Below are 12,485 nucleotides of genomic sequence, written 5' to 3' on the forward strand. Positions count from 1 at the left end.
TGATCCTGGTATTATTTGATCTTAAAGCAAAGTCTTGGATCGAGTTTGTGTGTTTTGACACCTTTCACCTTGGACTGGGTTCCTTGCCAGAGCCTTCCTGGGGACTGCTGCGCTGTGAATCTCGAATGTCCCCAGAGAACCGTGTAGTAAAGTCTTGTCTCCATCCTCTGGGGTTATGGAGAGTGCCGAGACTTCGGCGGGAGGTTAAGTCACTGTGGAAGAGTCCTAGGCAAGTGCTCTACCACCGAGTGACATTCCCAAACACAACCTTGCTTCTAAGAATAACTGTTACATAAGACCCAAGCCCCTTCCTGTCGCTCTACAATTCCGGGTTGCCATGAGATTAGATGCCCCACCACACACACACACACACACACACACACACACACACACACACACGTTCCTGCCATTTTGTGCCCAAAGCAACCAAGCTCAGGAGAAGACACCTCAGGTATGATTCCTAGTGAGAGAGAGACAGAGAGGTTTTCTGGCCTAGCCATGAGCAGTCTCTGAGGACTCCAGCTGAGAACATTTCAAGTGTGTCAGCAGTCATCGTCATTGTGCCCACGTGACTCCTAGAACAGCGGTACAGATGGAAAGGATCAGCCTAGAATCTGACACAACCGGTTTGCACACTGGTTCTGACACTCATCAAATTCAAGTTTCCCCGTCCATTTCCTTGCACGATTGCTATCACCCGGGACTATTATGAAAATTAATCCAAAGCAGGATGCAAATCAGCCAGCAGAATATCGCAGGTGTGACAGATGCTCAGTAAATATGAACTCCCTTCTTACCGTTTTCTTCACCTGCTAGGACTTGCTGTAGTCGGAGAGATTTCCCAGCTGAACGTGACAGCACACACCTGTAATCTCAACACTTGAGAGGGAGAATAGGGAGGATTGCTATGAGCTCAAGACAGCCTGGGCTGTTTAGTGAGGCCCGGGAGAGCCTGGACTCAGAGTAAGGCCCTGTCTCAAAAAGAGGGGTGAGGGCAGAGAACTGGCTCAGGGGATGAGAGGGCTGCTGCCCTTTCCAGAGGACCTGAGTTCTGAGTTAGGTTCCCGGAGCCCGTGTCAGACGGTCACAACTGCCCGTAACTCCAGATCCAACACCCTCTCTTGGCCTCTGTGGACACCTGCACGTGGATGGCAGACACACGTGCACACACATAAGTAAAAATATTTCAAAAGCCATGCTGCATCCTTAAAGCTATGGCTTAGTAAACCCCCAAGCCAGCAGTGAGATAACTCTAGGAGTTGGTGAGTAGGGAGACTTTAGAGGCCCAAAACACAACACAAACTCTTATCACTGCTCTTGGATGCCCACCAGAACGAGATGATGAGACCAGTGCTGTGGGTGCAGCTCCGTGAGCAGGGTACCAGCCCAGCATACCAGAAGCCCCTGGGTCACACCTAGCATTGCCTAGAAGGAGAAGGTGGAGGCGCACAGGTCTTAAATGACATCCCTGCCACTCCAGAGGTGGAAGCTGAAGGAGGGGGCTTCACCTCCCTGCTTGGCCTTGGCTGGCTGAAGACCCAGCGGAGAGGGTCACATTAGACCCCGCCTCAGAACAACAGAAGAAAAATTAGATCCCAGGTGGTAAGACCCTATTATGGACAGGGTACACCTTAGGTTCATGATATAGAAAAGCCAAGCTGGAACTGTGCTGGAAGCCTCAAGTTCATAATGCCCAAAGATGCTACACAGACTACTAGGGGGGGGAGGGGTTGAGATATCAGTAGTCTTACTCAGTTGTAAACTTTACAAACTCCGATACTGTCCTCCCAGGCAGGCTGTATCTGCATGCTCAATAGTAGCACGATTGTTGTGGAATGACCAGGGTGCCGTCAGGGAACCGTCTTTGTACACTGTGAATATGTATTACTCTCACTGGTTAATAAAAGCGCTGACCAGCCAATAGCTGCACAGGTAGAGGTTGGGCGGGACTTGCAGAAAAAAAGAGAGTGCAAAGAAGAAGAAAAGAGGAGGGGTCTCAGGAGTCACCAGGAGATGCAGAGAAAGCAGGAGATGAACTGGCCGTACTAAGAAAAGGTACCGAGCCACATGGCAGAGCATAGATAAGAAATATGAGCCAGGCAGTTGTGGTGCACGCCTTTAATCCCAGAACTCGGGAGGTAGAGTCAGGCAGATCTCTGTGAGTTCCAGGCCAGCCTGCCTGGTCTACAGAGCAAGATCCAGGAGAGGACAGGCTCCAAAACTACACAAAGAACACCCCCCCCCTCTCTCTCTCTCTCTCTCTCTCTATATATATATATATATATATATATTTTTTTTTTTTTAACAAACTCCAATACTGTCCTCCCAGGCAGGATGTATCTACATGCTCAATAGTAGCACAATTGTTGTGGAATGACCAGGCTGCTGTGGAACAATCTTTGTACACTGTACACTGTTGTATATAGATATAGATATAGATATAGATATAGATATAGATATAGATATAGGGATGTTATAAAAGCTAGTTAGTAACAAGCCTAAGCTAGCAGCCAATCATTTATAATTAATAATAAATCTCTGTATGGTTATCTGGGAGCCAGTGTCCCAACAAAGAACTCTGCTTACACCAAACTCTCCACAGTACTGTAAATTCACTCAAAAGATCATGGCGAGAGAGCTCATGGGATCTGGGAGAGGGGACTTAATTCTGTTGTGTAGCCAGACTGACATAGTGTTGAACCGACCTTCTAAATACATGTGTTTATACCCATAGACAACACTCTCAGCCATCATCAGCGAAGCCTCTCTCTCCAGTAAACTACAGTGAAGGCAGAAATGAACAGCTGCTGTGCATGGATGAGCACCCAGCCATAAACAAAACATTTATAGCATCCCTTCCAAGGTTTAAGGAACACTGTGGAAGAAGGGGGTGGAATTACTGTAAGAACCGGAAGATCGGGACAAGGGCTACAAAATGTCATCTTCTTGACCATGAGCTCTCAGCAGCTACAGACTACACCAGGCCTGCCCCAGAACAGGCTCAACCAAAGCCAAGCAAGGATGAGGGAGAAGCTTAGGGAGCCCCACCCCTCACTGATGAACTATTTCCTACAGCAGAGTCAGGGGAAGAGGGAGTCTGCTGTGGGATGTTCTGTATGGCAAATATGTTAATAAACAAAACACTGATTGGCCAGTAGCCAGACAGGAAGTATAGGCTGGACTAACAGAGAGGAGAGAGAAAAAGGAGAGGAAGGCAGAGGGGAGGAGACACCAGCTGCCACTCAGGGAGCAGCATGTAGAGGAAACAGGTAAAGCCACGGAACACATGGCAACACATAGATGAACAGAAATGGGCTTAGTATGAGAGTAAGAGCTAGACAATGGTAGGCCTGAGCTAATGGCCGAGCAGTTTAAATAATATAAGAGTCCGTGTGTTTATTTTATAAGTGGGCTCCGGGACTGGCGGGACTTGGCCGGAGCTGGAGAGAAATTCTCGAGCTACAGGAGTCATGGCCTTCAAGTTTGTACCCACTGGTGAGCTCACAGGTTCCAAAGGATAGTCCACACCCAGTGGTCACAGTGATGGCAGGATTAAAATAAATAGGTCACACAACAGAAGTCACGGAACTAGGAAGGACCCAGGTGAAAGGGGTACGAGAATGTTGGGGGATATTCGATCACACTGTGAACCCGAGTTTGCACTTGTGTTAATTAAATAAAATTGACCTTGGGTCAGGAGGCTACATAAGCAACTAGTTGACGGAAAGTAACCATGGAGCCTCAGAGGGCATCCGGGAGAGATAGAGAGACACAGGAAGTGGTAGGGTGGGGTTTGGAGTGGTGCAGCTTCTTCTGGTTTGGCAAAGCTGAAGCGCAAGTCTTCCGTGGGGGAAAAGCCAGGAGACAGGGTTCGCAGACTGCCACTCAGCCTCTCTGAGCTCAAAGGTTTTCACCCCAGCCTTTGACTCTCAAGTCTTATTCGTAACGAGAATGATAGAGATTCAGTTAAAGCTACCTTTAGCGGTAGCAACAGGGCCAGTGCCTGGGGAGCAGAATTCCTGCCAGGCTGGAGCCTGAGCGGCCAGGCCACCACTAGAGAGGCAGGCTGGTAACTGTGGAGTTGCAATTGCTGGCTGAGATAGCAGAAGATTAAGGCGCAGCCACTGTGCCCAAGTTAAGACAGCAGGAGAGAGAGATAAGAGGGGGTAGGAGGAGAGCAATCAGAACGTACCAGCATGTGTGAAACTGTCAACAAACTTAAATTTTTAAACAAGGAATAAAGGGGAGGGTAGTGGGCGGGAGTAGCACAATATACTCAAAGAATGTAATATACTCGCAAAACATGGCCCTGTATAACCGTATTTTTTAAAAAATTAGGGGAAAAGGCTTTTCCATGTGTCTAAAATAAATATTTAGCTAAATATCAACTAAAAGATTCTCAATACTCCTAGATATTTTGTTTTGTTTGGGGCAAAGGGAATGGGGGAGTGGGCTGTTTTGGTTTGTGTGTGTGTGTGTGTGTGTGTGTGTGTGTGTGTGTGTGTGTGTGTGTGTAAGTCCGTGGAGGCTAGAGGTGTGCCTGATCCCCTGGAGCTGGAGAAGTGATTGCAAGTAGTTGTGAGGACCCGACATGGGTGCTGGGAACTGACCTCTACAAGAGCAGCAAGCGCTCTCCAGTGCTGGGCCCGAGCTCTCCAGCCACGGAAACCCAGCAGGTTCCCCACCCACCACCCAGCCTTTCCTCTACAGCCTCCTGCTGTTTTCTAAGAGACTGAAACTGGCCCTGATTAAAGAAATAAACATAGCTAGGTGACAGCGGCGGTGGCTAGCCTTTTATCCCAGCACTCAGAAGGCAGAGAGACGGGGGATCTCTGTGAGTTTGAGGCCAGTCTGAACTACAGACCAAGTTCCAGGATAGCCAGAGCTACACAAAGAAACCCTGTCTCGGAAAAAAAATAAAGGAAGAAAAGAAGAAAAAACAAACATGAAATGTGAGATAGTTGTCAGCTGTAAGGCACGGTTGATTTCAACTTGTTTCCGTGTTTATCTGAACCTAAGCCACACGAATGAATTCTAGAGCCACCTTTCATTTCCAGTGGGTCCCTGCCAGTTGGCGCTAACTGAACCCTGCAGCCAGGCAGCAGGGACACAGCCTTTCAACCTAGAAGCTACTTTGCTGCTTGAGAAATCCACATGGGAAAGAACTGGTGTTTGCTGAGTGCCGAGACCTGGTGCTAAGCACTGTAGTTTTCCGTTTAATTCCCTCGGCATGGCAGGCTCTCTTTGACCGGCTTTCCAGATGAAGAAATGAAAGTTCAGACCACTGAGTGAGGGCCAGTGTCAGGTCTGTCTGTCTAGTGCCTCCATAAGAACTTGGCATCTCGAGCCGGGCGTTGGTGGCGCACGCCTTTAATCCCAGCACTCGGGAGGCAGAGGCAGGCGGATCTCTGTGAGTTCGAGGCCAGCCTGGGCTACCAAGTGAGCTCCAGGAGAGGCGCAAAGCTACACAGAGAAACCCTGTCTCGAAAAACCAAAAAAAAAAAAAAAAAAAAAAAGAACTTGGCATCTCTTCATGACATCTTTTCAGCTGTCCTAAAGCTTAGTTTTTCTTGTGTGGCAAGCTCTGCCCTCCTCCTCTCAAGTTTTGGGGAAACACACACACAAAAATTTTATTTTAATTTTTTTTTTTAATTTTATATACATTGATGTTTTGCCTGCATGTATGTCTGTGCACCATGTGTGTGCCTGATGACAGAGAAGGCTGGAAGAGGGTGTTGGATTCCCTGAAACTGGAGTTACAGGCCCTTGTGAGCTGCCATGTGGGTGCTAGGAATTGAACCTAGGTCTTCTGGATGAGCAGTCAGTGCTCTTAACCACTGAGCCATCTCTCCAACCCCTCACAAAAGAAAACTTAATTCTAGCTCTCCTAGATTCCCCCATGGGAAATCATGCCGTGATTGACTTAGGTCAATGCCCAATTTAACCACTTACACTGGCCAGGCGTGGGCGGTGGTGCACCCCTTTGGCCCTAGCAAAAACATAGAGATCTCTGTGAGTTCAAAGCCAACCTGGTCTACATAAGCGAGTTCCAAGACAGCCAGATCTACATAGTGAGACCTTATCTCAAAAAAAAAAGTCCACTAAAATTAAATAATAATAATAATAATAAATAATAATAATAATAATAATCACTTACATGGTAATTTGCTAAGGAAATGTTAGCATGACTTTCTCACACATTGGCAAATAGCAGGTCCCTTTGACACATTTAGAAGTCTCCTCAGAAACACCTGGGAACTGACATGCTTCCTGGACTTCAGAGAGAGAAGGGAGCAAAAAAAAAAAAAAAAAAAAATGCTGCTAGACAATTCAAGAAACTGCCAAGAAGCTACAAGAGCACAGCAGACAGGCTTGATCTTCTGTTGTTTTTTTAATTGAATGTTTTGAGCTAACTGTCGATTTACAGGCAAGTGTAAGACTATCACAAATTGAAAAAAAAAAAAAAAAAAGCAATACTACAGAGTGATCCCAAGTACCTTTTGCCCAATTTCCCCCGGTGGTAATTTCTTGCAAAATGGTATGACAGGGGACGGAGAAGTTGACTCAATGTGTAAAGTGTTTGTTACACAAGGATCTGGGCCTGACTTCTCAGCACCTCTGTAAAAAGCCAGCGGGGCACACTTATCTCAGTGCCGGGGAGACAGTGTCTTTAGGGTTTCTATTGCTGTGAAGAGACACCATGACCGTGGCAACTCTTATAAAGGAAACCATTTAATTGTAGCTGGCCTACAGTTCAGAGGTTTAGTCAATTATGATCATGATGGGAAGCATGGCCCCATGCAGGCAGACATGGTGCTGGAGAAGGAACTGAGAGTTTTACATCAGATCCCGAGGCAACAGGAAGAGTTTTGTGACCTCAAAACCCACCCCTCGTGACACATTACCTCCAACAAGGCCACACCTCCTAATAGTGCCACTCCCTACGGGCCTATGAGGACCATTTTTATTCAAACCACCACCGGCAGTAACAGGTGGATCCCAGGGCATTCGGAGCAAAGGGAACACTCCTCCACTGTTGGTGGGAATGCAAGCTTGTACAACCACTGTGGAAATCATTGTATGGCGGTTTCTCAGAAAATTGGGTTTTGGGTCCCCTCACAGCTGATGGCTCCTTTTGGTTCATGTGAAAACTAGCCTAAATAAGAAAATAAAATTTAGCCAAGACAGTAGTATGGCAAGCCTTTAATCCCAACACTTGAGAGGCAGAAGCAGGGGGATCTCTGAGTCTAAGGCCAGCCTGGTCAACATAGTGAGTTCCAGGACATCCAGGGCTACACAGAGAAACCCAGTCTCAAAAAAGCAAAAAGATTTTTTTAAAAAAAAAAATTTTTAATTTTAAAAAATCAGAGAAACATCACCCTTTACAATAGCCACAAATAATATAAAATACCTTGGAGGCCAGGCGGTGGTGGTGCACGCCTTTAATCCCAGCACTCAGGAGGCAGAGGTAGGTGGATCTCTGTGAGTTCGAGGCCAGCCTGGTCTCCAAAGCAAGTTCCAGGAAAGGCGCAAAGCTACACAGAGAAACCCTGTCTTGAAAAACCAAAAAAAAAAAAAAAAAAAAAAAAAAAAGAAAAAGAAAAAGAAAAAGAAAGAAAGTATCTTCAACAAATGGTGCTGGCATAACTGGATGTCAACATGTAGAAGATTACAAATAGATCCATATCTGTCACCATGTGACAAAACTCAAGTCCAAGTGGATCAAAGACCTGAACATAAATCCAGTTACACTGAACTTGATAGAAGAGAAAGTAGGAAGTACTCTTGAGCGCATTGGCACAGGAGATCACTTCCTAAATATAACACCAGTAGCACAGACACTGAGAGCAACAATTAAAAAATGGGACCTCTTGAAACTGAGAAGCTTTTGTAGGACATAGGATACAGTCAATAAGACAAAATGGCAGCCTACAGAATGGGAAAAGACTTTCACCAACCCCACATCTGACAGAGGACTCATCTCTAAAGTATATAAAGAACTCAAGAAACTAGACATCAAAATACTGAACAATAAGTCCAATTTAAAAAAAATGGGCGAAAGAGCTAAATAGAAAATTCTCAAAAGAAGAGTCTCAAATGGCTGAGAGACATTTAAGGAAATGCTCAACATCCTTAATCATCAGAGAAAAGCAAATCAAAACGACTCTGAGATACCACCTTACACTTGTCAGAATGGCTACGATCAAAAACACTGATGAAAATCAATGTTGGAGAGGATGTGGAAACACTCCTCCACTGTTGGTGGGAATGAAAACTTGTACAACCACTGTGGAAATCATTGTATGGTGGTTTCTCAGAAAATTGGGAGTCGATATACCTCAAGACCCAGCCATCCCACTCTTAGGCATACACCCAAGGAATGCTCAATCATACCCCAAAGATACATGCTCAACTATGTTCATAGCAGCACTATTTGTAATAGCCAGAACTGGAAACAACCTAAATGCCCATCAACTGAAGAATGGATTAAGAAAATGTGGTACATATACACAATGGAGTACTACTCAGCAGAGAAAAAAAATAACATCATGAAGTTTGCAGGCAAATGGATCCAACTAGAAAATGTCATTCTGAGTGAGGTAACCCAAACCCAGAAGGACAAACATGATATGTACTCACTCATAAGTGGATTCTATATATAAAGCAAAGAACAATCAGACTGCAACCCATAGAACCAGGGAGGCTATATAGCAGAGGAGACCCTAGGATGACTGTGGCTTATAATAAGTTTTAGTTTTACTCATAAGTTTTAGTTTTACTCAATCACTGGGCAAGCTTCAGTAAAACACTTCACTATTAGGATAAAAATTTGTACTGTATCAAGCTGATAATAGAAAAAATTAAATTAAATTAAATTTTTTAAAAAAGGAAAATAATATTTAATTTCTCCTTGTCACGAACTGATGCAAGAACTTGAGTATCTATTACTGATAAAAAGAAAACGAAAGATGCTTTTTTCCTATTACATTTGGACCATGTAAGTCTGTCATCCCATGTAAAAGCCAAGAAGAAATTAGCAATGAAAGCTGAAATCACCCCACATATGGTCTGTGTTATTGTTCTATTGTCCTCAGCAGAACTGTGCTATTCCAAGGGGCATGCCCAAGTGAACATCTCTATTGAACATCACCAAAAAATAACTGAGAAACTCAACTCTTCAGTAGAAACCAACAACCTCCATCCTATACTCTTCAGACCCTGGCCTAACAACTCTTCCCTTGGTTTTTTCATCAGTCCCAAGATACTACGATAACATATCTCTCTCTCTCTTCTAATATCTCAATAGAATCAGACCTGGCTCCGGCTCCTTTGTGATATCATGAGTTGGGAACAGATTAAAGGAAGCCTGGCCCGGGGCCCACCTGATAAACGACTTCAGCAGGAGAGCTCATGACAGTCATGACAGCCAGCTTAGCTGACAGGTCTTGAAGAGAAACCTATAGACGGAAACAGAACACAGAAACTGAAAAGATTTAGACATGGCTTCACCTATTTTTGTTGTTCTTGTTGTTTTCGAGACAGGGTTTCTCTGTGTAGTCCTGGCTGTCCTAGAACTCACTCTGTAGACCAGGGCTGGCTTTGAACTCCAAGATCTGCCTGCCTCAGCCTCCCAAGTGCTGGGATTAAAGGCTTGTGCCACCACTGCCCAGTAGCTTCATTTATTAAAAGCAGAAAAGCTGTAAGTTGTGGCATGGGCCTGTAGGCCCAGCCCTGAGGAGGGAGAATCGGGAAGATTGCCACAAGGTGAAGGTTGATCCCGCCTCAGACAACAGCAGCAAAACTCACACCCAAACAAACAAACAACAGCAAAAAAACAGAATAGAGTGATAATGCTCTCTCCAAATGAAATGTCGAGGCTCTCACCCCACAACATGGCTGTGTCTGGAGGTCGGACTTTAGGAAGTACTTCGGATTAAATAACTCATAAGGATGGGCCCCCAGTCCACTACAGGCCTCCCAGAAGGGAAGTCAGGGCCTGGAGTACAGCTCAGAGGTACAGCGTGTGCTTAGCATGCTCAGAATTACGTCGTTGAAACAAACAAAAAGGAAGCCGTCCCCTCTTCCTCTCCCCAGCCCTCAACATCCCTTATGTTTGAAAAGAGCCTCCCCAGGAGCTGAGCTCTGCACACCTTAACTTCTAATTGGCTTAACCAGAATTTCTAGAATTATGAGAAATAAAATGTTTTGGGGCAAGGTGTTGTTTGGGCTTTGTAACAATGTGTGTACATAAGTGTATGTCACATGTAGGGGCAGGCATAGTTGTGAAGGTCAGAAGATTCCCTGGAGCTGGATGGAGTTCCCGGAAGTTGTTAGCACTGGGACGAGGGAGCTGGGAACCAAACTTTGGTCCTCTGGAAGAGTAGGAAGCACTCTTAACCAATTAGCCGTCTCTCTACCTCAGTCCTTTTGCTTTTTCAAGACAGGGTCTCGTGTAGCTTAGACGGGTCTCTAACTTAATTTGCAGCTGAGCATGGCCTTGAACTCCTGATTCTCCTGCCTCCACCTCCTAAGTGCTGCAGTTACAGGCACCAAACCATTTATGTGGTGCTGAGGACCAGGGGGCCTTGTGCATGCTAGGTAACATGCTACCCACTGGGCTATAACCTCAGCCCAAGAAACCCCTGCTGCTGCGTACAGTCTGTAGAACTTTATTTCTTTGGTGAGCTGAAGTTCCCAGGAGAAAAAAAGAAAGGTATCCCTGCATTACGAAGTCAACATAACCATTCATTGCTCCTCTGTGCCTGACCCAACATCCATCCTTCAGGGTTTCTCTGTGTAGCAGCCCTGGATATCCTGGAACTCACTTTGTAAACCAAGTCTGGAACTCACAGAGATCTGCTTGCCTCTGCCTCCCGATTAGAGGCATGCGCCACCGCTGCCCGGCTAGCATCCATCCTTTTGACTATTAGGTAATCTTTCTGGAATGTACAAACAATAGCTCCCAATTTCCACCAACCTGAAGACTAAGAATATCATCTGATAACATCTGAGACCTGTAGCAGAGATTCCCACATTACACAACCCACCTTCCTGCCGTGTCCACCAGTGTGTTCGATTACTTACTTTTTAAATGTTTATATGTCAATGGATTTTTTGCCTACGTGTATGACTGTGTATCACATGTATGCCTGGTGCCTGAGGAGGCCAGAAGAAGGAACTGGAAATGAAAATTTCAAAACAGGGTCTCCTGTAGCCAGGCCACCCTTGAACTCACTTTGTAGAGGATGACCTTGAAGTTCATCCAGCTGGCCCAGCTGGCCCAGCTGCCCTGTGATAAGAGTGTACGCTCCACAAAGACCAGTTTTATGTGGTGCTGGGGATGGATCCCAGAGTTGGACTATGCTAGATAGGCACTACTAACTCAACTACATCCTAACAGTGTCTTAAATCCCAGCACTCGAGCAGAGGCAGGTGGATCTCTGAGTTGGAGGCCAGCCTGGTGTACAGAGAACTTTCCAAGACAGCCAGGGCCACACAGAGAAACCCTGTCTTTGGGGTGGGAGGTACCTTGATTCATGATTTTTCTTTTCTTTTGTTCTGTTTTTATTATAAAAGCTTTCATACCAAATTGGAACATGGTATTTGGGGCAACCTGAACTTATGTGCCCTGGCCATGGTCACTAACACATGGCTACAGAATGAACCTTTGTGATAAGAAACTATGTGTTTTGTATTTTTTTTTCCAACATTTTCCCCTTCCTTTCTTTTTCTTCTTTCAGTACTGATGGAAGCCATGGCCTTGGAATATGTGGTATGTAATAGCCAGTCTACCACTGAGCAACTTTTCTACCCATTGTTCTTTCTTTTCTTTATTCATATATACATTTTCGTTGCTCCTAGCATCTAACTTTTGATTCATGTGAATCACTCAAAGCAGGCATCCCAGGGGCATGGCACGAGAGGGTGGGAGGTGGCAGGGCAGAGGAGGAGGAAGGAGGCCTATTAGTAATTAAGCCCCAGGCTCATCCCATCATGGCTTTCATAGACTCCCAGAGTCATAGTCTCCCAGAGACTCATGGGCCTTCAAAATTGTATACCACTTCTTCAGAACACGTTTGTCCCAGTGGGTCCCAGTTTCTTCCTGTCCTCAATGATGTCACCCATGCTGCATTTTATGAGAACTTTCTTCCCCCACACTGTCACTGCAAACAACCTCCGGCATTCTGCCCGGGGCCAAGCCAACATAAAGTGCCAAATTCTCCAACGCAAAGTCCCCGCTGGAGAAAAGGCTGTAAACTGGAAGAGGAAGTTCACAACCGGTAGCATAGATGGATGCTGCTTAGGTCCGGGCAGCCTTCAGCCCATTTTTATTGTGTGGCTTTTGGAGACAAGGTTTTATGTAGCCTAGGCTGGCCTTAAACTTCATGTACAGTCAAGTATGGCCTTGAACTTTGGGCCTCTTGTCTCCGCCTCCTAAGTGCAGGGATTACAGTCAAGTATCACCACACCTGGTTTAAGAGGTG

The 12,485-nt window shown here is 45.6% G+C and overlaps 1 pseudogene; it reads right to left on the reverse strand.

Moving 5' to 3' along the window:
• Positions 1 to 11,964: 11,964 nt before the first annotated feature.
• Positions 11,965 to 12,184, reverse strand: LOC114695887 (annotated as a pseudogene).
• Positions 12,185 to 12,485: the final 301 nt, after the last annotated feature.

This window comes from Peromyscus leucopus, chromosome 6 (assembly GCF_004664715.2).
Source record: "Peromyscus leucopus breed LL Stock chromosome 6, UCI_PerLeu_2.1, whole genome shotgun sequence".
NCBI lineage: Eukaryota > Metazoa > Chordata > Mammalia > Rodentia > Cricetidae > Peromyscus > Peromyscus leucopus.